This window comes from Medicago truncatula, chromosome 5, assembly GCF_003473485.1.
Source record: "Medicago truncatula cultivar Jemalong A17 chromosome 5, MtrunA17r5.0-ANR, whole genome shotgun sequence".
NCBI lineage: Eukaryota > Viridiplantae > Streptophyta > Magnoliopsida > Fabales > Fabaceae > Medicago > Medicago truncatula.
Window position 1 is genome coordinate 23,003,556 of NC_053046.1, and position 26,256 is coordinate 23,029,811.

Consider the following 26,256-nt stretch of genomic DNA (forward strand, 5'->3'; position numbering starts at 1 on the left):
ATAGAGTCCTTGGGCTCATATAGCCGTTGTAGGGTGTCCAATGGTGTTATGCCATGTGTCCTGGGTCCCACAAGCTTTAACTTGAAATTCTGGGCAAACATTCTGATCTCTGATGAACATCAGAATGTTGTTGTGTTCATGATGATCTTCATCTGGGTTCATCACGTTCTTCATCTGGGTTCATCATGTATGAATGAACACATGAAGTTCTGGGCTATGCATATGCTTTTCATATGAATTTCTGGACAATAACCAATGTATGGACTTTTCTTCATACATCAGAATGTTCCTTTCCCAGATTTTGTCTTGGAACCGGTGCAGGAGGATTTAGTGGGATTCTGCATCTTCATGCCCATGCTTTGAGAGATTGTGTTGTCCTTGTTCAGTACCAACTCTCAGACGTGTCTATCTCTTGTTGAACATGACAGATTTGCTTTGCTTTTGCTTTTTGCTTTTCACCTACTATACTGTTCATAAAGTAAGCATGAGCTGAGCTTGAACATTCTGATCATCAGAATGTTCCATCTGTTTCACTTAGGATGATTTGTAAGACTATCATTTGATGTAATCAAATCCTAATAGTGAAACAATAATGAAGAGTAGTGATGATAACATCTAGGATGATATTCCTTTGTGAAATATTCCTAGTACATCAATGTTCATAGTCTTAAATGAACATTGAATGCCTTCTTTGACATAACTCTTGTATATGCCTTTATTGCTTGATTGATCCATGCAAATGTACTTTCCTGGACATATATTCATGTCACATGTGCCTTGCATGACCTTGATCACAGTTCTTGAGATTCTTGGCTTGTATAAGAACAACCTTCTGAACTAGGTTGCTTCTGAACAACCTTCTGAACTAGGTTGCTTCTGAACTGGTTGCTTCTGAACAACCTTCTGAACTAGGTTGCTTCTGAACTTGGTTGCTTCTGAACATTCTGATCTTCGAGCAACATTCTGATCTAACTTTCTGACCTCAGTGTTAGATCATGAATTCAAATGTCCTTTGATTTCTTGATTCTTGGTATGATTCAAACCTTGTTCCTGTCTTAGTAAAACACTCAAGAGCACAAGTTAAATACCAAGGAATTAATCAAAGTCCATTAATTCTTTAATCATATTTGTTTATTATCTTTAAAATTAATTAGGGATTTTTCCTCAACAATCTCCCCCTTTTTGAAGATGATAAACTTATGATTTAGGATTAAGGATTTTGATTATATATATGAAAAATAACAGAGCTTAAAAATTTATTTTAATGCTCCCCCTCATTTTTATAATCCATTATGCAGAGTTTTTAAGAACTTTAAAAAGCTCCCCCTCAATTTCATAATATATTGCATAATATAAAAAATGCAAGATTGAACCAAAATCAATATTCATTCATTGATATAAGACATGAAGTACATTACATGATACATTTGGTTCAAAAAACAAAAAAGAAATTCAAAGTGCATGTGATCAAGCAAAAGCAAAAGATGGAGTTTGTAAACCCCAATAACAATTGATCACCTAGACCTACTTAGGGCCTATAACTAAAGAAAAACTTAAAGACTTTGAATCCTACTTAGGGCCTATAACTAAAGAAAAACTTAAAGACTTTGAATCCTAAAGCTTCTCCCCCTTTTGTCATCTGCAAAAAGGATAGGGAGGAATTCTGAAAAGATTCATGGAGTGGAGTCTCCAGAATCAGAAGAGGGTTCTGCTTCAAAGATGGAGGGGTCATCAAAAACTGGAGGTGGAATAGCCAAACCAGGAGCATGGACTTTGACAGTCCAGTCAGCCAGCACACAAGCAATTTTGTGGGTCTTGGTGGAGACTCTAAGTGCCCTTGAGGCTATCTTCTCTGCTCTTGAAGGCTTAGCAGGTTCAGCAGGACCAGAGGCTTCAGCTTGCTCTCTGTTTGCAGACACAAAGGTGTTGAGAGAGTCAAATAAAGCAGCCATGTTTGGAAGTTTGCTTCTTGTGGTGGTCTTCATTTGTGGTGGTGGTGGAGTGGATGAAGGAATGAAAGGTGGAGTAGGAAGGTCAGAGACCAAGAAGTTGGTAGCACCTGCAACAGAATCCATGGTGGAGGATGATGGGTTAACATTCTGACCATTTTGGGCCATGAGCTGTACCTCCTCAGAGGGCAGAGATCCTGATGCCAAAGGCATGGGATCAACTGACAGCTGGCCATCTGGAGGAAGTTCATTTGAGGCATGCTGATCATCAAGCTCTTGATTGTCTTGATCAGCCATGACATGAATATCTTCATCATTCTGGGCTTCAGTTACTGCAACATTCTGACGGGCAGAAGTTTCAACCTTCTGAGCATTCTGAACAGCAGGAATTTCAACATTCTGACCTTCTTGAGCTTGCTGAGTTGTTTCTTGTCCATCTTGAAACACTTCACTATTGAAGTCAGTGTTGATATCTTCAATATTGAGATCAAATCCAGTTGAGAACTCCACATCTTGAGCTTCTTCTTCAATGTTCATATTTGAAGCTAAGAGCTCAGCCACTTCCTGAGTTTCTCCATCAACATTCTGAGTACCAAACTCAGTATTTTCTTCAACTCTTTGATCATCAGGATTGGAAACAGCATCTTGAGGGATTTCTTCACTTTCCTCAGCTTGATTGACTTTCTCAGCTTCTTTTTGAAGAGATGCATCATCAACCTTCTGAGCATCATCTTCTCCAATCAAGGTTTTGAACTGCGAGCTTCCTTCTTCAACAATCTCCTTTGCAAGCTTGGAGACTTCAGAGAACAAATTTTCTGCTAGTGGAGAGGGAGTTTTGGTATCTGTAATCTCTTCAACCCTTCTTTTCTTCACAGCTTTCTGAACATTCTGATCAGAATTTCTTTTACCAGATCCAGAGGGTCCAGAAGTTTTGGAGGCTGGCATGTTGGATGAAGTAATATGGAGTTGACCTAAGGTCTTGGAAGAAAAGGTCATAAAATCCAGCTTGCGTTTCTCTCCTTCAAGGGGCACTTTTGCCTTTTGAAAAATGGAAGTGAGATGCATTCCATAGGGTAGTCCAGCAGATGTTTGTTTTATGGCTAGGCATGAATCAATCATGTGTTGAATAATGATAAAACACAGATTTAACTTAATCTTTTTCATGAGATGGTAGATGAAACAAAGATCTATGTCAGAGACAAGTTCAAAAGATCCACATCTAGGTAAAAGACAATGCCTAATCATGTTGTGAAGAATTTTGGGAGTATCTTCCAGGTTTGTGGAGTTAAAGGTGTGATTTTCTTTGGTGTATTTAACTATGAGTTTGTTACGGTTAACTCTAGACTCATCAAACCAGAAGCTAGAGTATAGCTGATTACCTTCATTTGGAATTTTGAATGCTTCAGAGACAAATTCCTGAGTCATCTTGATCTTTACACCTTTGACTGATGATATGAGAAACTTCTCATTTCCTGAACTGATAGGTTGGTGTAGAACTCTCTGACCAAGTCTTCATAGGTGTGTTCTTGAAGAGTTATGAAGTTGGTCCATCCTTGAGGTTCAGTGAACTCCTTCATATTCCATGCCTTGGTTTCCAGACTTTCAAGGTTGAAATACTTGGTTCTGCTCATAGGTCTGAGAGCAATTTTCTCAGCCCTAGATGCTTTTAAGGTAGCAGCAAGTTTGGTAATATCTTTACCTTTCCCATGCTTCTTAGAAGAGCCTTTCTCTTCTTCTTTTTCAGCCTTTTCTTCAGATTCTTCCTCTTCACTTTCTTCTTCATCTTCAGAGGTCTTTTCCTCAGATAAGGGCATAGCTTCAGCAGCAATCTCCTTCCTCCTTTGAAGTATTTTCTTTGTAAGTTCCTTATCCCTTTTTGAGGAAGCTTTTACTGATTTCATTGCGTTAGAAAGAGTTTGTTCAGAGTCTTCATCCTCTTCTTCTGGATCTTCCTCTGTTTCATCCTCAGAGTCTTCATCATCACTTGAATCTTCTTTTTCTTCGTCAGAATCTAGATTCACGTGAGATACCTTTGGTTTCTTCAAAGGTTTCTTCATCCTTGTTGATCGTCTGGTAGGTATTGGTCTGGATTTGATGATGGGTTTCTTAGAGGATCTGGTTTTGGAAGATTTGGGATTTTCAGAAGCAGGAATGATTACGTCCTGAAGAATGGTGCGTACAGGGGTTTCACTCAAAAGTTGTTGATCAGAGGTTTGATCAGCAGCGGTGTTGGATGGTGGTGGTTGACAATGTTCTTCAGAAAGTCTTGGGGTAGTTTTGGTTCTAGCCATTTTTTCAGAAAATGAAGAACAGAGCAGTTTTTAATTTTTTGCGAGGAGAGAGATGAGAGGTTAGGAAATGAGATGGAAGTGAAATAATCAGAGTTGGTAACTGATTATATAGACAAAACGTGCAAGAGAAAAAGAATAGTAGTGATATGATGACAGTTAGCATTGGGAAGGATGAAAAACTGTCAAAAAGCAACGCCTAGGAGAGAGAAAGGAAAAAGTAGCCGTTTGGGAAGATGAATGGATTTTGGATGATTTGATGGTTAAGCCATTACATGGTGGTTAAACCTTAAACATGACTTCTTATAACCAAGCATTAAATGCTTAAGATTATGGAGGGATTTTTTGAATAAGTCAAAACAAGATCTCACGCATGAGATTGTTTGACCCAGAATTTGGGTTCTGAACAAAAAAAAGTTTCAAGAACATCATGAATGGATAAACTCAGATGAACATACTTGTGACTGTTCTGATCGTATGAATATTGCAATGAACATTCTGATCATTTGAACATTCTGACCTGATGAACGTTCTGAACTCAGGAACATTCTGAACTCAGGAACATTCTGATGAGAGTGAGATAAAGATGGATCTATCTGATTTGTATCAGATGACATCAAGGGGTTTAGTTTAAGGCCCTTAGTGATCAGTAATCAATCTTTATTGGGATTTTTCATGATTAACAATTTTTCTTTAAGAAAATTGAATCTATCCTCAACAAGGGGTTTTGTGAAAATGTCAGCTAATTGATTTTCAGTATCAACAAAGCTTAATGCAATATTCTTTTTCTGAACATGGTCTCTAATGAAATGATGTTTTATTTCAATATGTTTAGACCTAGAATGCTGAATAGGATTCTTAGAAAGATTAATTGCACTTGTATTGTCACAATAAATAGGAACACTTGTGTACCTTAGAGAGTAATCTTCCAGCTGATTTCTTACCCATAAAATTTGAGAGCAGCAGCTAGCTGCAGATACATACTCAGCTTCAGTTGTGGAGAGTGCAATAGTGTTTTGCTTTCTGCAAGACCATCCAATCAATGCTTGTCCTAAGAATTGACAGGATCCACTTGTGCTCTTCCTCTCAACTTTGTCTCCAGCATAATCAGCATCACAATAGGCTACAAGATCAAAACTAGAACCTTTTCTATACCAAAGGCCAAGATCAGTAGTACCTACTAGATATCTAAAGATTCTTTTAACTGCAGTTAAGTGAGATTCTTTTGCACATGTTTGAAATCTAGCACATAATCCTACTGCAAACACTATATCAGGTCTGCTAGCAGTCAAATATAATAATGAACCTATCATGCCTCTATATTCTTTTTCAGAAATAGATTTTCCACTCTCATCCTTATCTAAACTTGAAGATGGATGCATAGGGGTGCTCATGATTTTTGCCTCATTCATTTTATATTTCTTAAGAATGTCTTTGACATACTTTTCTTGACTTATGAAAATTCCATTTGAATGTTGTTTGATTTGTAAACCAAGGAAAAAACCAAGTTCACCCATCATGCTCATCTCAAATTCACTTTGCATAAGGTTGGAAAATTCTTCACACATTTTTATTTTAGTAGCACCAAAAATGATGTCATCCACATATACTTGAACAATAAGCAAGTCAGTATTATGTGTTTTTCTAAAAAGTGTGGTATCAATTTTTCCTCTTGAAAAACCATTTTCAATTAAAAATGTACTAAGTCTGTCATACCAAGCTCTAGGAGCTTGTTTAAGACCATAAAGAGCTTTTGTTAATTTGAAAACATGATTTGGTTTTTCTTTGTTTATGAATCCAGGTGGTTGACTTACATAAACTTCTTCATTTAGAAAACCATTTAAAAATGCACTTTTCACATCCATTTGAAAAAGTTTAATGCTTTTATGTGCAGCATAAGCAAGAAGAATTCTGATGGCTTCTAACCTTGCAACTGGTGCAAAGGTCTCATCATAGTCAATACCTTCTTGTTGGTTGTAACCTTGAGCAACTAACCTTGCTTTGTTTCTGACAACTTTACCTTCTTCATCAAGCTTGTTTCTAAAAACCCATCTTGTTCCAATGATGGCTTTATCTTGATTATTTGGAACCAAGTTCCAAACTTTGTTTCTTTCAAACTGAGAAAGTTCTTCCTTCATGGCCTTAATCCAAGAGTCATCAATAATGGCTTCATTGATTGACTTGGGTTCCATTTGAGAAATCATTGCCATGTTGTTATCTTGAAAGGACAATCTGGTTCTTACACCATCAGTTGTGCTTCCAATGATTTGATCAGTAGGATGATCCCCTACCATTCTCCAGCTTCTAGGTGGACTTTGAAAAGATTGATCCTGAACATTCTGATCATCTTCTTTCTCTACCGTGTTCTCAGTATTTTGAACTGGAACATTCTGAAGTGTTGGTACTTCAGTGTCTTCATTCTCTTTAGGTTTAGAATGTTCATCATATTCATCAAATATGATATGCATACTAATTTCAACTGTCTGGGTTTTTAGATTGTACACTCTATAACCTTTAGAAGTTGTAGAGTATCCTAAAAAGATAGCTTTATCTGATTTAGGATCAAACTTACCCAATTTTTCTTTATTGTTCAGTATGTAACAATAGCAGCCAAAAATGTGAAAGTAAGATATGCTAGGTTTAATATTTATCCAGAGTTCATATGGGGTTTTGTTAAGAACCTTTCTTATAGAAACTCTATTCAAAATGTAACAAGATGTGTTAATGGCTTCTGCCCAAAAGTAATTTTCAACATTTGATTCATTTAACATTGTTCTTGCCATTTCTTGCAAGGTTCTATTTTTTCTTTCAACAACTCCATTTTGTTGTGGAGTTCTTGCACAAGAAAAATTATGTTTAATACCATTTTCATCAAAGAATGTTTTGAAGGATGCATTTTCAAATTCTTCTCCATGATCACTCCTAACTGTGATGATATTATAACCTTTTTCATTTTGAACTCTTTTGCAAAAGTTTTGAAATGCTTCAAAAGATTCATCTTTATGTTTTAAAAATAGCACCCATGTAAATCTGGAGAAATCATCAACAATAACAAATCCATATCTTTTGCCAGTTAGACTTGCAGTTTGAACAGGACCAAACAGATCAATGTGAAGAAGCTCTAAAGGTTTCTGAGTTGAGATAAACTCAATAGTTTTAAAACTACTTTTTACTTGTTTACCTTTAACACATGCTTCACAGATTCTGTCCTTTTCAAAGCTAATCTTAGGCAAACCTCTAACTAGATCAAGTTGAGAAAGTTTAGCAATGGTTTTCATGCTTATATGACCAGCCCTTTTGTGCCAGATCCATTTGTCTTTTTCAAGAGACATAAAACAAGATTCAGCAGGCATATCATTTAGTTCTAAAACATATAAGTTCTTTCTTCTTGAACCAGAGAAAAACAATTTGTTAGAGGAGGTTTGTCTGACTTCACATATGTTAGGTTTAAAGATAACTTCAAATCCACTATCACACAATTGACTTATGCTAAGTAGATTATGTTTTAAACCTTCCACATACTGAACATTTTCTATTCTAGCAGAGTTAAGATTACCTATAGTACCTTTACCTCTGATTTTACCTTTGTCATTGTTTCCAAATGTCACTAGTCCTCCATCCTTCTTTTCAAAAGTTAGAAAACAATCCCTGTCACCTGTCATGTGCCTAGAACAACCACTATCCAGGTACCATGGTTTTGTTCTTGCACCCTGAGGCAGGACCTACATTTGACAAGATAAAAATTTTAGGTACCCATGTAATGTTGGGTCCTTGAGGGTTAGTTCTTCTAAGAGATCTTTTCTGAAAGTAACATTCTGTCTTTTATGATCAGATTTGTTACAATAGAAACATGTCTTCTTAGCCTTTTCAGCCTTTTGTGAACTTTCTGATCTATTGAGATGAGAACGTTCTGAACTAAGATTTAAATTATTTTGTTTGATAAATTTTTTCTTAACATGACATACTGATTCATTATGTCCATACTTATCACAAAAACAACATTTAACTCTTATTTTAGCTTTAGGTACAAAACTTTCAATAATTTTGCTTGAATCCTTAAAGCCTAAGCCAGATTTCTTAGTACTTTTATTTTGAGATCCTACTATGTTTTGAAAAGTTTCTGTAGATTTTATAAACCCTGTCAGATCCTTTTTCAATGTTTCAACTTCCTTTTTCAAAAGTATGTTTTCCTTTTGTACTTCAGAAGGTACAGACATAATGCCTTTTTGTTTTCTGTTTATCTCTCTTTGTTTTTCTGACATGTCAAAATGAGAATCTTGCAGAATTTTTATGGTCTTTCTAGACTCATCATACTTGTTTTGAAGTATTTCTTTTTCTTCTTTTATCTCAGAAAGTTCTTTGATTAAAGAGTGACATCTATTAGTTAAGAAGTTTGAATCATATAAGAGACTATCAATTTTATTTTCAAGATCTTTATATAGAGAATCAGTTTTATAGATAATTACCTCTTCCTCATCATCTGACTGAGCCATCAGTCCCATGTCTGTATCTGCATCTTCTTGAGAATCTGATTCTTCCATGTCATCCCATGTGATCATTGCTTTCTTCTTGAAGGGAGGTTTTCTTTGAACCTTTTTGATGTCAGGACATTCATTTTTGAAATGTCCAGTTTTGTTGCATCCATAGCAAGTGACTTGACTTTTGTCAGCTTCAGTTTTGATGCTGATGTTGGTCTTTGGAAACTTCTTTCTGATCTGATTTCTTCTCAGCATCATCCTTTGAATTCTTTTAGAGATTAGTGCAAGTTCATCTTCAGCTTCTTCTTCATGAACTTCTTCCAATTCTTGTGGTTCTTGCACATCTTCATCAGCAACTGATGGGGTTTGCTGAGATGCTTTTAAGGCAAGTGTCTTTACCTTCTTCACTGGTTTGTCTCCTTGAAGTACAACTTCATGAGCTCTTAGTGAACCAATGAGATCTTCCAGGTTCATAGATTTTAAATCTTTGGCCTGAGTGATTGCAGTGACCATAGGTCTCCACACACTTGGAAGACATCTCAGAATTTTTCTAATTCTATCATGAGTGGAATATGCCTTTCCAAGAGATCTCATTTCATTTACTATTGTAGTAAATCTTGCATACATCTCATCAATGGTTTCATTTTCACTCATTTCAAAGACTTCAAATTTTCTGACTCCAATGTCAATTCTAGTTTCTTTGACATGAGATGTACCCTCATGATGTATTTTCAGAGTATCCCATACTTCTTTAGCATTTGTACATTCATCAACTCTTTCACTTTCTTCCATGGTTAGTGCACATGATAGAAAGAGTCTAGCTTTAGAGTTTAGTAATACTTGAGCTTTTTCATCTGTTGACCATGCACTTTTTGCTTTGACAGCTCCTTCTTTGGTTGTTGGAACAAAGTCTCCATCTGTGATGACTGCCCACATATCATTGTCTTGAGATCTGAGAAAGAGTTCCATCTTGCCTTTCCAGAAGTAGTAGTTTGATCCATCAAAGAGTGGTGGTCTATTTGAAGATCCTCCTTCAGCTATGTACTTGACTTTAGACATACTTCCTGAATCTTTTCTCTAACACTTGTTTAAGTGTTCAAACCCTTAGAGCCTAGCTCTGATACCAATTGAAGTAGATAAAATAGTCACAAGGAAGGGGGGGGGGGGGGGTTTGAATTGTGACCCTTTAAAAATTATCCTGAAACTTAAAAATGATTCTCAAGTTGTTTACTTGGAATTATGTTAACTTTCTGACTTCAGAATGTTCTGAAGTTCATAAACAAAATTGTTTAATAAAGTATAAGTGTAAGTGTGTGTTGTGTATACTGTAAATAAAAGAGTATAGAGAAGAAAGAAAGAACACACAAAGAGTTATAGTGGTTCACCCAATGTGGGCTAGTCCACTCCCCACAATCCTGTGAGAGTTTCCACTAAGATGCTTGAGATAACCTCTCAAGTCCTGCACCTTACAATCTTGTTCACCTGAACAATTACAATCCTGTATTCTCTAAGCCTCAGCAGGCTTGCACCTTCTTGCTAAGTTAACCACTTAGACTTTTACAACCTTTGCTCAACCTAACACTTTAGGACCTCTAAAAGCTAGATGAGACTTTGTTACAATTTGTATGGAAGTTGGGTGTTTGTGAAACAAACAGTGGAGGAAGAAGAAAAGGTTATCCTACAGATAACAAGAGTATTGATTTGCACTAAGTTGATGAAAGACTTAGAGATTGATCAATTTCAGTTTGCAAAAGCTTCAAACAAAATCAGAGTTGTTTTCTTGTATGCTTTGCAATGGTGCAAGTTTTGCTAAGGCCAAGCCCTCTATTTATAGAGTCCTTGGGCTCATATAGCCGTTGTAGGGTGTCCAATGGTGTTATGCCATGTGTCCTGGGTCCCACAAGCTTTAACTTGAAATTCTGGGCAAACATTCTGATCTCTGATGAACATCAGAATGTTGTTGTGTTCATGATGATCTTCATCTGGGTTCATCACGTTCTTCATCTGGGTTCATCATGTATGAATGAACACATGAAGTTCTGGGCTATGCATATGCTTTTCATATGAATTTCTGGACAATAACCAATGTATGGACTTTTCTTCATACATCAGAATGTTCCTTTCCCAGATTTTGTCTTGGAACCGGTGCAGGAGGATTTAGTGGGATTCTGCATCTTCATGCCCATGCTTTGAGAGATTGTGTTGTCCTTGTTCAGTACCAACTCTCAGACGTGTCTATCTCTTGTTGAACATGACAGATTTGCTTTGCTTTTGCTTTTTGCTTTTCACCTACTATACTGTTCATAAAGTAAGCATGAGCTGAGCTTGAACATTCTGATCATCAGAATGTTCCATCTGTTTCACTTAGGATGATTTGTAAGACTATCATTTGATGTAATCAAATCCTAATAGTGAAACAATAATGAAGAGTAGTGATGATAACATCTAGGATGATATTCCTTTGTGAAATATTCCTAGTACATCAATGTTCATAGTCTTAAATGAACATTGAATGCCTTCTTTGACATAACTCTTGTATATGCCTTTATTGCTTGATTGATCCATGCAAATGTACTTTCCTGGACATATATTCATGTCACATGTGCCTTGCATGACCTTGATCACAGTTCTTGAGATTCTTGGCTTGTATAAGAACAACCTTCTGAACTAGGTTGCTTCTGAACAACCTTCTGAACTAGGTTGCTTCTGAACTGGTTGCTTCTGAACAACCTTCTGAACTAGGTTGCTTCTGAACTTGGTTGCTTCTGAACATTCTGATCTTCGAGCAACATTCTGATCTAACTTTCTGACCTCAGTGTTAGATCATGAATTCAAATGTCCTTTGATTTCTTGATTCTTGGTATGATTCAAACCTTGTTCCTGTCTTAGTAAAACACTCAAGAGCACAAGTTAAATACCAAGGAATTAATCAAAGTCCATTAATTCTTTAATCATATTTGTTTATTATCTTTAAAATTAATTAGGGATTTTGCCTCAACAACACACTCTGGTGCAATTCTATGACCCGGACTTCCGTTGCTTCACTTTCCCAGACTTTCAGTTGGTTCCTACTCTCGAGGCTTATTCCGATTTGGTGGGTTTACCTATAGCCGAGAGGACGCCCTTCACCGGTCCCGGGTCTTCTCTTACTCCTTTGGTTATCGCTAAGGATCTCTATCTCAAGACTTCCGATGTCTCCAACTATCTCGTCACCAAATCTCACATCCGAGGGTTCACTTCAAAGTATCTACTAGAGAAGGCTAATCTCGACACTACTTGTCAAGACACTCGTGAAGCTATTCTTACATTACTTATCTATGGGCTCGTTCTCTTTCCAAATCTTGACAACTTCGTGGATATGAACGCTATTGAGATCTTCCATTCCAAGAATCCGGTTCCTACTTTTCTAGCTGATGCATACCAAGCTATCCATGATCGGACTCTCAAAGGTCGTGGATATATCCTTTGCTGCGTGCCTCTCCTATATAGGTGGTTTATTTCTCACCTTCCGAGCTTTTTCCATACCAACCCGGAGAATTGGTCTTACTCACAGCGGATTATGGCTCTCACTCCTAATAAGGTGATCTGGCTTACTCCCGCCGCTCAGGCTAAGGAGATCATTACTGGTTGTGGGGATTTCCTCAACGTACCTCTCCTTGGTACCCGTGGAGGAATCAACTACAATCCTGAACTTGCTATGAGACAATTTGGTTTCCCGATGAAGGCAAAGCCCATCAATCTTGCTACATCTCCGGAGTTCTTCTACTATTCAAATGCCCCCACCGGACAAAGGGCGGCTTTCGTGGATGCTTGGTCCAAAGTTCGTAGGAAGAGTATGAAGCATTTGGGTGTGAGATCTGGCATTGCTCATGAGGCCTATACCCAGTGGGTGATAGATCGGGCCGAGAAGATTGGTATGCCTTACCCTGCTATGAGATATGTATCTGCATCTGCTCCATCTATACCTTTACCTCTACCTCCCGCGACTCAGGAGATGTATCAGGAGCATCTAGCCATGGAGAATCACGAGAAGCAGATGTGGAAAGCTCGATACAATAAGGCTGAGAATCTGATTATGACTTTGGATGGTAAGGATGAGCAGAAGACTCATGAAAACCTGATGTTGAAAAGAGAGTTAGCTAAAGTCCGGAAGGAACTTGAGGAGAAAGATAAGTTGCTCATGCGGGACCCCAAGAGAGCTAGAGGACGACGTGATTTCTATGCTAGATACTGCGGTTTGGATTCAGAGTCCGAGTCCGACGACCATCCCACCGCTTCCTATGCTTGAGAGTCTTATTTGCCTGTATTGTTAAAATTTCAAAGTCTGCCCATGGCTTAGCACTTTAAAGGGATTTACCTTGTAAAAATTCGTATTGCTTCGCTCGTTAAATAATGTTTACAAAGTTTCTAATTTGTCTAAAACCCTTCGATGACAAATTAGAGTCATTTTTGCATCTGCATTTGTACATATCATGCATCATATGCATCATTCATCGGTCACAAAAAGTTTCCAAGTGCTCATCGCCTCCTGGTTCTTCTGCCACAGTTTGAAAGGTGGCTCGTGCCCAAAAGATTTATCAACCTACCAGAGTTCACCAGACTAGATCATACAGAAGAAGGAATAAGGTAGCCATGGAAGAAGAAAATGCTCAGCTCCGTACCGAGTTAGCTTCTCTGAGGGAAGAATTGGCTAAGGCCAATGACACCATGACTGCTCTGCTAGCCGCCCAGGAACAATCGGCCACATCCATACCGGCATCTACAGGTGTGATCCCAACTACATCTCCCAACGCTCAATTTGCTATGCCAAACGGGTTTCCTTATGGACTGTCACCATATTACTCTCCTAATACTGCAGCTGGCGTTTCTGGTACTGTCAATAATGGCCAGATTCCTGGGACGAACCCTGTCTCTATCAATACCACCTTGCCTCAGACAACGGCCACTGTCACTGAGCCCATTGTGCATGCCATATCTCAAGGTGTTAACATCAACGCGCATCGCGGAAGCATCCCCGTGATTAAAACAATGGAAGAAAGGATGGAGGAACTTGCTAAAGAACTCCGTCGGGAAATCAAAGCTAATCGGGGAAGTAGCGATACTGTTAAGACTCATGATCTCTACTTGGTACCGAAGGGGGATGTCCCTAAGAAGTTCAAGGTTCCGGATTTTGACCAATACAATGGGCTAACTTGTCCATAGAATCACATCCTCAAATATGTCCGGAAGATGGCTAACTACTCAGACAATGATTCACTCATGATCCACTGCTTTCAGGATAGTCTAATGGAAGATGCTGCAGAATGGTATACCAGCTTAAGCCGAGACGACATTCACACTTTTGATGAATTGGCTGCTGCTTTCAAAAGCCACTATGGGTTCAACACCAGACTGAAACCAAACAGGGAATTCCTCAGGTCCCTTTGCCAGAAGAAAGATGAAAGCTTCCGCGAGTATGCATAGAGATGGAGGGGGGCGGCTGCCCGTGTTACTCCTAATCTTAATGAAGAGGAGATGACTCAGACATTCCTAAAGATTCTGAAAAAGGATTATGTCGAAAGAATGATCATCGCTGCTCCAAGTGACTTCTCTGAGATGGTCACCATGGGAACTCGCTTAGAAGAGGCTGTCAGATATGGCATTATTGTGTTTGAGAAAGGTGAATCCTCTGCAAATGCATCAAGGAAGTATGGCAATGGTCATCATAAGAAGAAAGAGACAGAAGTAGGGATGGTATCTGTCGGAACCAGTCAATCCATGGCTACTGTTGCCCCCATCAATGCTGCTCAGCTACCTCCGCCGTATCAGTACATGCAATACTCTCAGCATCCTTTCTTCCCAACATTTTATCACCAATATCCGCCATCGCCGGGTCAACCTCAGGTACCCGTCAATGCCATTGCTCAGCAAATGCAGCAACAGCCGCTGGCTCAACAGCAGCATTGGCTCCTCCGATACCAATGTTGTACGCCGAGCTGCTCCCGACTTTGCTTCTCAAAGTGCACTGCACAACCAGGCAGGGAAAGCCTCCACCTAACCCGTTGCCTCCTAGGTTCCATTTTGACCTCAAGTGCGATTTCCATCAAGGTGCTCTGGGCCATGATGTTGAAGGATGTTACGCTTTGAAGTACATTGTAAAGAAGCTCATTGACCAGGGAAAGTTAACTTTTGAGAACAATGTCCCTCATGTTCTTGACAATCCTCTTCCGAATCACGCTGCTGTGAACATGATCGAGACTCATGAAGAAGTTCCCAGTCTTGACGTCCGTAATGTTGCAACTCCACTGGTACCGCTACACATCAAGCTATGCCAAGCCTCCTTGTTTGACCATGATCATGCCAATTGCCCAGAATGCCGCCATAATCCTTGGGGTTGCTACGTTGTTCAGAATGATATCCAGAGCCTGATGAACGACAATTATCTGACTGTCAGTGACATTTGTGTGATTGTGCCAGTCTTTCATGATCCGCCTGCCAGGAGTATGCCTCCAAAAGGGAGTATCGAGCTTCTAGTGATAAGACTGCCCGGACCAGTACCTTACACTTCTACAAAGGCTATTCCTTACAAGTACAATGCCACCACGATTGAAAATGGAGTAGAGGTGCCCCTGGCGTCCTCAACCGTGATAAGCAACATTGCCGAGGAGACTACAACCCTGAGGAGCGGAAAAGTCCGCCCGCCGCTGTTCCCAAAGAAGACCGCTATACCTACCGCTATACCCAGTGATAAAGTGCTTCCACCAGATGTTTCCCGGCCAGGCTAGTCTATCGAGGATTCCAACTTAGATGAGATTTTGAGGTTAATCAAGAGAAGTGACTACAAGATCGTGGATCAGCTGTTACAAACTCCGTCAAAGATATCCATCTTGTCTTTACTTCTGAGTTCCGCGGCTCACAGAAACACCCTCTTGAAAGTACTAGAACAAGCCTATGTGGACCACGAGGTCACTGTGGACCACTTCGGCAGCATAGTGAGGAATATCACTGCTTGCAATAATCTGTGGTTTGGCGAGGATGAGCTTCCTGAAGCAGGGAAATACCACAATCTGGATCTACACATCTCTATGAATTGCAAATCTGACATGCTATCGAATGTACTGGTGGACACTGGCTCGTCCTTGAATGTAATGCCTAAATCGACTCTTGATTAGTTGAGCTATCGGGGAACTCCTTTGAGAAGGAGTACCTTTCTGGTTAAAGCCTTCGACGGATCCCGTAAGAACGTTCTTGGGGAGATAGATCTGCCAATAACTATCGGTCCTGAAACCTTTCTGATCACGTTCCAGGTCATGGACATCAATGCTTCTTATAGCTGTCTCCTGGGAAGACCGTGGATACATGACGCTGGGGCAGTGACCTCTACCCTGCACCAGAAGTTAAAGTTTGTAAAGAATGGAAAGCTCGTTACAGTCCATGGAGAGGAGGCATATTTGGTTAGCCAGCTATCATCTTTCTCTTGCATTGAAGCAGGGTCTGCAGAAGGAACCGCTTTTCAGGGTTTGACTATCGAAGGTACGGTGCCCAAGAGGGCTGGAGCTGCTATGGCCTCTTTGAAGGATGCTCAGAGGGCTGTCCAAGAAGGTCAAACTACTGGCTGGGGCAAGTTAATACAACTCCTTGAGAATAAGCACAGAGAGGGTCTCAGATATTCCCCAACTTCAGGAGTCTTCACAGGAACCTTCTACAGTGCTGGGTTTGTCAATGCAATTACTGAAGATGCAACTGAATGTAGTCCTGGGCCTATGTTTGTTATACCAAGAGGCATTGCGAGAAATTGGGATGCCATCAACATTCCTTCAATCATGCATAATTCTGAGTAATGTGTCTTGTTGCTTAAGTGTTTTGTTTTTCAAAATAACAATCCTCTCGCTCTGCCCGAAGCGGGAGTGATATTTCTGAAAGGGCGTGTTTGTTTCGGCATCGCCGTTATTAATAAAAATCATCGTTTCTTTCACGGCTTTTTACTTTTAGTGCTTTTTTCCTTGGAAATAATGGTAATGCCAGAAAAAACCAAAACATCTTTATTTTTCTTATTAATTACAAAGATCTGCAAAAAAAAAAAAAAAAAAAAAAAAAAAAAAAAAAAAACCTTTTCTAAAATCATTCAACCATTTTATGCAGTTTGAACCATAATAAACCCGTTGAACATAGTAACCCTACGGTTCCTCCAAATTTTGAATTCCCTGTATACGAAGCTGAAGATGAGGAAGATGATGATATACCATATGAGATCACTCGACTGCTTGAACAAGAGGGAAAAGCCATTTAGCCTCACCAGGAAGAGATCGAGATCATCAACTTGGGTACCAAAGAAAACAAGCGAGAGATCAAGGTCGGTGCTGCTCTTGAGCAGAGGGTTAAAAAGAAGATCTTCCAACTTCTCCGAGAGTATCCGGATATTTTTGCATGGTCATACGAAGATATGCCGGGTCTAGATCCTAAGATTGTGGAACATCGGATACCGACAAAGCCTGAATGCCCTCCCGTTAGACAGAAATTGAGAAGGACTCGTCCAGATATGGCTCTCAAGATTAAGAATGAGGTTCCAAAACAGATTGATGCGGGTTTTCTCATGACAGTCGAGTATCCTGAATGGATTGCCAACATTGTACCCGTGCCAAAGAAAGATGGGAAAGTTCGGATGTGTGTTGATTACAGGGATTTGAATAAGGCTAGTCTCAAAGACAATTTCCCTTTGCCTCACATTGATGTGCTTGTCGATAACACTGCTCAGTCCAAGGTGTTCTCCTTCATGGACGGCTTCTCCGGTTATAACCAGATCAAAATGTCACCTGAAGACAGGGAAAAGACATCGTTCATTACCCCATGGGGCACCTTCTGTTGCAAAGCAATGCCGTTCGGCCTGATAAATGCGGGCGCTGCCTATCAAAGAGGAATGACTACTTTATTTCATGATATGATTCATAAAGAAGTTGAAGTATACGTGGACGATATGATTGTGAAGTCAAAAGATGAGGAACAACATGTTGAGTATTTGACAAAAATGTTCGAAAGGTTGAGAAAGTACAAGCTTCGGCTGAACCCCAACAAGTGTACGTTCGGTGTCAGATCCGGAAAACTGCTAGGCTTCATTGTCAGCCAAAAGGGCATTGAAGTCGATCCTGACAAAGTCTGGGCCATCAGAGAGATGCCGGCACCACAGACCAAAAAGCAAGTCTGAGGTTTCCTCGGGCGTTTGAATTACATCTCCCGATTCATATCTCATATGACCGCAACCCGCGGGCCAATTTTCAAATTACTCAGAAAGAATCAACCTATTGTGTGGAATAATGAATGCCAGGAAGCTTTTGATAGCATCAAAGATTATCTGCTGGAACCACCTATCCTTGTCCCGCCAGTGGAAGGAAGGCCCTTGATTATGTACTTGACAGTGTTAGATGAATCCATGGGATGTGTACTCAGTCATCAAGACGAGACTGGAAAGAAAGAGCATGCTATCTACTATCTGAGCAAGAAGTTTACCGACTGCGAAGCCCGATATACGATGCTTGAGAAGACTTGTTGTGCTCTAGCTTGGGCTGCCAAACGCCTGCGCCACTATTTGATGAATCATACAACTTGGTTGATATCCAGGATGGATCCAATCAAGTATATCTTTGAGAAAGCTGCTGTTACTGGAAAAATTGCGCGTTGGCAAATGCTCTTTTCTGAATATGATATTGTGTTCAAAACTCAAAAGGCAATCAAAGGTAGCATTCTTGCTGATCACCTTGCCTATCAACCTCTTGATGAGTACCAGCCGACTAAGTTCGATTTCCCCGATGAGGAGATCATGTATTTGAAATCAAAAGACTGCGAAGAACCGCTGATTGGTGAAGGACCAGATCCTAATAGCAAATGGGGATTAGTCTTCGATGGTGCTGTCAACGGTTATGGCAAAGGAATCGGAGCAGTCATTGTATCCCCGCAGGGGCATCACATCCCTTTTACCGCCCGGATTCTATTCGACTGTACAAATAACATGGCTGAGTACGAAGCATGTATCTTGGGGATCGAGGAAGCAATTGACATGAGAATCAAACACCTCAACATCTATGGAGATTCTGCACTTGTTATTAAACTGATAAAGGGTGAATGGATAACCCATCATGACAAGCTGGTTCCTTACCGTGATTATGCGAGACGTCTGTTGTCATATTTCACAAAGGTTGAATTACACCATATCCCTCGTGATGAGAACCAAATGGCTGATGCTCTTGCTACTCTATCCTCTACTCGTGATGAGAACCAAATAGCTGATGCTCTATGCTTGAAACAAACATCTTGAAAATAAAAAAGTTTTTGTCTGTTTTGAAAGCAAGCCTGAGCAACAAGGTACAAGCAGGCTCTTCCCCAGGATAGTCTGTGGCCAATGGCAAGAATGAAAAAACAGAATGAAAATGCATGAAAATGAATAGGCTCGCTAAGTTAAAAACCCGAGAGGGCGACTTAGGCAAAAATGAGCACCCCGCTGGATTAACAACCCGAAAGGGCAGTTCAGGCAAAAATGGGGCAATGAAAAGAATTTATTTCCCCGGTGGATCAAAAACCCGAAAGGGCGATCCAGGCAAAAATGGGATGCAATGAAAAATGAAAAATTGAGAAAATGACATGCAAAAAGCATTGACCACAGATGCAACATCCACAGTACACCCAACACTGAAATGCCCAACGATGACGGCATTATCTCCAGCAGAGTCTTCCGAGATTCTATCCCCAACAAGTTGAATAGCTACCTGCCCTCAGCCATGGTCCCGATACGTCTGCCAACGACGTTATATCCAAAGAGGATTTCCAAGAATGTGTGATATAGCACGAGCCACTACGTGCCCAATATTCCAATGTCTTGACTGTCTCTGCGAAACCGTGTCTACAAATAAAACTATTATACCACCCATACATGTTGCATTTCCAATGTCAATTACAGTATCGATTCGATACCTATGTCAAATTCTCTGTCAAGACCTGGTGAGCCAGTGCCATTGGCCCATCTCTAGGATATGTCAATGTCAAGTCAATTTCAATTTATATTTTGTCAAAAACTAATCCCCAATGAATGTGTTTATGTTTGGTCAAGTGGCTAGTTCAAGTCCAAGAACAGCTTGTACCTGTCTATTTGTTTCTGTTCGGTCAAGTGGCTAGTTCAAGTCCAAGATTAGCTTGCACCTGTCTGTTTGTTTATGTCTCCGGTGGAGTAACCAGTTCGCATCCAAGAACAAGCTCGCACCTGTCTATTTGCCGTTGTTTTCGGTCGAGTGACCAGTTCGAATCCAAGAACAACTCGTACCTGTCTGCTTTTCCATGTCCCCAGTCGAGTAACCAATTCGCATCCAAGAACGACTCACACCTGTCTGTCTGCCTTTATTCCCGGTCGAGTGCCCTGCTCAATCCAAGAGTAGCTTGTACCTGTCAGTTTATTTTTTGTGACCTATCTACCCTGTCATCTGCTATCCTGCCAATGTGTACCAATCCCGCGATGGATACGACATACTTTAAATCCAACTCTCGTTTGTCTTGCATTCATAATCCAAATGTTGCATGGCATTCATGATATTCGAAAGTGTACGAGCGTATTTTTACGTCCAAACACAGTGCAAATGTTAGTATTTAAGTATCTTCGTCCCGTCAAGCTAAGGACTCCGTCTCTTGACCCTCCGGACAAAGAAACTTAAATAGGGGCAGCTGTTATACCCTGATTTTGGACCTAAAAATACTCGTTCAAATTTCTTTTCTACCACTGATAATTGTCAATTTACTGTTGTTTTACTTTGAATCTTCACTTTATTTTCATCTGCATATTTTACTGTCTCTGTCTCAAGGTATTTTCAAATCATGGTTTTGCCTATGTTTTTCTTGCATAGGATCATCCCAAAGTGTCTTTCTTACATTACAAGTCATTTGAAAACTCTCTGAATCATTGCATTGCTTTTCCTGCATGTTATTTCAAAAATCATACAAAAGGGGTATTTTGGTCATTTCTTGCAGTGGAACCCATTTTAGTCCCTGTGTTTGTCTCTTGAGTCTTTTCGGCTTGTTTTACAAATCATCGTTGAGTCTTTGTTTAAAAACCATTTAAAAATTGTGTCTGAGTCAGTTTGAGTCAGCTTAGTCCCTAGGGGCATTTTAGTCTTTTTCCGTCCAAAATTCGACAGAGTGGTATTTTAAAATACCTCATTGTTGTAATTGGTTCGTTTTAGTCCTTTGTTGGTTTTATTTTAGGTTTCACTTTACTTTTTTTTTCTTTCTTCCAATTTACCAATTTTAATTCAATTTTATTTTTAATTGCATTCTGGTCCCTCAAGCAAGTTTCCAGAATTGCACTTTAGTCCAAAGTTTTTTAAATTTGCATTTTAGTCCATTATTATTAATTGCAGTTTAGTCCTCAATTTTACATTTTTTGCAGAAAGGTCCTTAGGTCACAACAAGTCCAAGGCCGAGCCTTTTTTCATACATGTCCAGGTGTCACCATTTCATTGGATCTCAAGTACAAGTGGCAGCTTATAAATAGTGCACAGTGTCAGAGAAATCCACACAGTGACCCATTCAACCAGTGCCACATCACAAACACGTGAAAAACTTCTCTCTCTTGGCAGTTAGGATCAAAACAGAAAATCCACCAAGAACAATTCACAAACCCTAACTTTCAGAATCAAATTTCATCAACAAATTCACCGAAATCGCATCAGTTCTCAGAGATTCATGGATGAATCTTCATCACTGAACTGAAGTCCCTGCAATTCCAGGCGCGGATTCCTCACCGGAGGTGAGAAACTCAAGCACCGATCACAGGGAGAAGAAGAAGAAAAGGAAAAGAGTTTCAAACCGGCGAAGAAGATGAAGAAAGTGAACCGGTGAAGACACCGATTTATTTTCGGTTTCCAAGCAAAATCAACAAAACAGAGCCAAGAATCAAGTTTTTCTAAGAATCTCGTGAAATCTCCGATTAAAAACTCAGGTAAAACTCAAACTTCATCTTTCTTTCTCAAGAACAGTAACAAAGACGAAACTATGTAGATCTGTAGGAGTTTAAACGGTTACATTCAAAAAGTTGAAAAAACTTAAAAATAATTTTCAAAACTGTATGAAAATTCTAGATCTACGTTGTCTCAAGCTTTGTTTGTGAAAATCAGTGTTAGATTCGTGTTTAGGGTTTAGAGGCGAGTAGAAAGACGTAAAAATTTTGAAGTTCTGGTGAGGTTAGAGGTTGCCGGAAACTGGAGATCTCACCGGAGAAGATGAAGATTCCGGCGGACCAATGAAGGTTCCGGCCAGATCTTCATCTTCCCCGGCCGTTCGTTCATGAGTCCGGCGGAGGAAGTCAGAGAGAGATGAGAGAAGTGAGAAGTTAGAGAGAGAAAGGACAATAGCAAATGAAATAAACCGGTGCTCCCCTCCTTGTATAGGCCAGTGAACCGGACCGGTCCAAGACCGGTCCATTTCCCTTCAATCCTGGCCGTATGATCTAGGGTTTGATCCCCTGGATCAATCCTGTGGTTCCTGTGCGTCCGGACCCCTTAGGTTTGGGCTTGGGCCTGTTCCCTTTGGTTTAGCTACGTTTTTGTTGTTTTCTTGCTATTCACACCTTGTTTTCTTGCTGTTTGAACCACTGTTCGTTCTAATTTTCTCGTAAAAATTCCTAAATTTTTTTTTTATGTGTTTCTTTATACATTTTTGACTTTTTTGTGATGTTTTACATGTTATAAAATTGATAAAAAATATATGTGTTGCTTTCTTGATTACTTTTTCTCTTTAGTTGAATTTCATGCAATTTCTCGTTTTTCCGTTCGTGATATCTTGATCTATGGTATGAATGTCCGATGTGCAATTTCATGATGAGAATGTCGCTGTTTGTGTGTGTGTTTCGCTGTTTTCGACATGATTTGTTAATTTCTTGCCTTGCAACTATTGCATTTCTCTTTGTATTGTGGTTATCGTCGTTATTTTACCGTTTATCCTATATTCCTTTGTTTGCTCTCCTTGCCATATTTTCATGCCTTATTTTACTAACCATTTTTGTTCTATGTCTCATCCATTTTATAGCATTTCATCATTTCACTCCTATTCATTCTTATGTTAAGTGGACATGTAATAGTTCTAGGTAGTTTAATTTCCTTTTAATTTCTTGCAAGACCATAGCATGTAAACTAGGGCAAAGTGTAAAGGACAATGGACTCTCTATAATGATGTACACCGACACGAGCACCGACACGCACACACGTTGTATGTTTACCGCTTAGATGTATGTTTAGGAAACGCAATACTTAGAAAAAATATCATTTTCCCGGAAATAACTCCATAACTCAAACTTTTTTTTCTCTAAAAAACCTTGGAGTCAACACTCCATTGTATTTTCCTTTATTTTCTTAATCAAAACTTCAACGAATCTTAATTTCTACTTAGACAATCTTTCTTTAATAATTGAACCAACCATTCACTATTGTCTCGTCTCATGCCTTTACTGTAACGCCCATTTTCGTTAATTGTTTATTTAATCGAGTTCAGGCGATTATATTATATTTATATAATATATGCATGATTATGGTATGATTTGAATGATTTACGTTTATGTTGATGATTTATGATGATTTGATCGATGACGTGATAAGTTATGAGTTTTGGAAGATTTGATAAGGATATGAGAATTATTTTATTGTTAAATAAACTAAAGATTTGAAAATAATATAAAATATTTAGTTGAGGGCTGTTTTGATATTTTAGATAGTTTTAGGGGAGAAAGTGAGATAAGATAAGTAATTAAGAAAAGATATAAATAGGGAAGACCTAATTTTTAGAAAAACTGATTGTACGTGAAAACTTTTGGAAAAGGGAGAAAAAGCTTAGAAGGGAGAAGAGCATTGAGAGGGCTGCGATTTCTCCATAACCAGGTAAGGGTGAGACTAATAATTCAATAACGTTGATTGCTGTAATTCTGATGATTAATTGACAAAGTTAGGATTGATTTAGAAAAGTTTTGGAATTAGGTCAAAACCCTAAAAATTGATGATCAAACGGTAAAACTTGATTAGATTGACGAAGAAACCGTCCTTTAACCTTAGAACATGTTTAGGATGGATTATGGAATCAGAATTAGGCTTTGAACCATGTTGTTTGATGGATTTTCGAGAAAACCCTTAGTCTGCCCGAGCTTCTGTTCATCGCTCGCCACGCGAGCCTTTCCCTTCGCCTCGCGAGTTGTTTGGTGCAACTCGCCACGGCGAGCAACCCTTCCTCGCCTCGCGAGCTTAGGCAGAGAGCATGTCATATTTTGTGTTTCGACCCTTTTAGTTGGACTTTGGATGCCTTAGAGTGCCTGAACATGCCTAGTATTGATTAGGAATGAATGTAGGATCAGATTGAACCCAGAACAACACTAGTTGGGAGTTGAGTGGTACTCACCATGGCGAGTAAGAACTCTCGCCTCGCGAGCACAGCCTGAATGTAGTTGCTTGAGTGTTTGTGCGATCTGTGTCGCACGTGTTGATCAAGAGCGAACCCCTAATTGGTATTGAGACCTAATGATGACGTTTAATGCAGTCTGTAGAGTTGTTTAAGTTATGTTGATATTAATTGAACATGAACTAATGTATTGTATATTCATGCAAGATATGAAGGTTTGATAATGATGCAATTTATAAGCTATTGATATAATGATATCATTTTGTTATGTGACTTGTTTATGCTGCTTCCGTTATTTAACTAAGTGCATAAGTATATGATGAAGTTTAGCTCCAAATTACTGGATGCATGTTGATATGTTGATTACGATGTTTTTGTCCATAAGAGTCCATGCATAGCATCTCATTGAGCTTAGTCCTCACCACGATTATTAGGAGCTTTGTCCTCCGCACGTTTTATAGGAGCTTTGTCCTTTGCACGATTAAAGTATATTAATACTTATGATGACGATTGGTACCACATGCATATAAGGAGTCTAGGAGCATTGTCACATTGTCATGATTAAGATGCCTTGTTGATGATGATTGAATATGTAATTACGTGATAAGTGTTTAACAATTATGTTATGTTGTTCATGATAATTGGATATATGATTACGTGATAATTGTTTAGCAATTACGCAATGTTGTTAAAGAAATGATTATGATGTTAATTTATGATTCGCAATTACATTGATTAATGTTATTTTGTTATGAAATCTCACCCCTTCTGCTTGAAAATGTTGCCCTTCGTATGGGTAACTTGCAGGTGATCGTGCTTAGTGTGCAGTTGCCGTTGTGAGTGGCCTTGCCTTCACTGTGTCGTCTAGGTCGCTCTGATACGTAACGGGATGGGGTTTAATGTTATACATGCTTCATTCTCTTACGTGATTAATATGTTATTTTTATCATGTTATGGATTACGATATGAATTGTTTTGATGGGGCCTACGTGCCAAACTGATTTATGATTTCCGAACTAATATTCCGCTGCTATGTTAAGATATTATGCGAAAGTTAAATTGTTATTTAACTGTTTTTGGATTACGTTTCTATGTGATATCCCGTTTATGGTTTTTACTATGATAAATGTTTAAGAAATTTGTATATTGGGAAAACGGGGTGTTACATTTACGGCCTCCTTCTCTTCTTCAAAACCATTTGCAAAACTTAAAATCAATCAAACACACAAAAACAATTTTTTGAGAGAGAACTACATGGAATTTTGATCCCTTAAAAGGGTATGTAGGCAAGAGGTCAAAACCTCTCCAAGTCCAATAAAATAAAATCTCAAACATTTTCCTCCCTCCGTTCTTAAACTAAATAAATTTTCTTATCCATAAATAAGCATAAAAATAAAGCGTAGTCATAAACTTAGGAAAACGGTTCCTATAGAATACTATAGTCGTTCCGGATGCTTAACACCTTCCCGTAACGAAAACGACCCCCGAACTTAGAGTTTCAAAGGGTTTTCTCAATTTTCCCCTTCCCAAAAAAAAATAGAGAATATCAAAGATTGAAAGGTTCAAGCCTAATTAATGACTTGACACCCCAAAATCCAGATAACACCATGTGTACCTTAGTAAGTGTGTCAATCGAAGCCTGCAACTATCGTTCCTTGATTCCATGAAAAGGAATACCATTTACACATACTCGTACTCAAAGCACCTCTTTCATAATCAATAACTAACATCCTCCCATGCCCATTCTCGAAAACCACAAAGAAAATTGTTGAAAAAATCCACGGTGTTATTGATGAACGTCGTCAGAACCTCCTTCCCAAATCCAAAAAAAAATACTTTATTTTGTGATAGCGGGACACTAACACCATCACAATGGAGCCAATTGAAACTCACATTTTAACATACACCTTTCAACAAACTCACTTTATACTCACATGGATCATACCAAATTTATATAGGCCCCACATGATTTGGTTGGACCCATGTGAGTATGAAAAAGGGAGAAGAAGGAAGAAAAAGCGAACGAATTGAGGAAAATTGAATCACAATTCGAAGCAGAAACAAGAAAAAAGATGAAGATGATGAATCTTCAACAAAGAAACGAGAGAAAAGGCTTAAGATCAAAGCTTGAAGAAGAAGTAACAA

At 39.0% G+C, this 26,256-nt stretch overlaps 1 pseudogene; it reads left to right on the top strand.

The window, feature by feature from the left end:
- LOC120580652 (uncharacterized) overlaps window positions 1-26,256 on the top strand; it is a 94,786-nt pseudogene that overhangs the window by 56,540 nt on the left and 11,990 nt on the right.